The sequence below is a fragment of the Neomonachus schauinslandi genome, chromosome 10 (genome assembly GCF_002201575.2).
Source record: "Neomonachus schauinslandi chromosome 10, ASM220157v2, whole genome shotgun sequence".
NCBI lineage: Eukaryota > Metazoa > Chordata > Mammalia > Carnivora > Phocidae > Neomonachus > Neomonachus schauinslandi.
In genome coordinates, this window is record NC_058412.1 from 19569299 (window position 1) to 19569832 (window position 534).

Below are 534 nucleotides of genomic sequence, written 5' to 3' on the forward strand. Positions count from 1 at the left end.
CCCCCCCCCCCCCCCCCCCCCCCCCCCCCCCCCCCCCCCCCCCCCCCGGTCCTGTCCTCGCCAGTTTCCTGTCCCCGCTGGCCGAAAGGCCTGGCCACCTCTCCATCCCTCGCACTCCGGTCCGTCCGTCCCTCAGTCCCTGACTTCCTCACCTAAAACGCCGCCAGGCCCAAGCCTTAGAAGCTGGAGATAAAACGTGCCCGAGAGCAGCCAGAACCATCCCGGGGATTCCTGAATCTTCCTTCTGTTTACTTCCTTTTCCCACCCAACCCTTGGCGGCTCGGGCTCTCCACCTCGGGGCACTACCTGCCCTCCGGAAGGCTGGCCTGCCCCAGCGTTTACCTGTGCGGGAACTCGGGAGCCGCGTGGTCCGGCCGGTCCCCGCGCGGGCTGCGGGGCTGGGTCACGCGTGTGGCGGGCGGGGGGCAGGAGGGCTCAGCGCGCCCGGGGGCCGCCCCGCCAGCGCCCGCGTCCCCGGTCTCCGGTCCCCGGCCGGAGCGCGAGGCCCCCGCCGTCAGGCCCGGAATCCGGCAG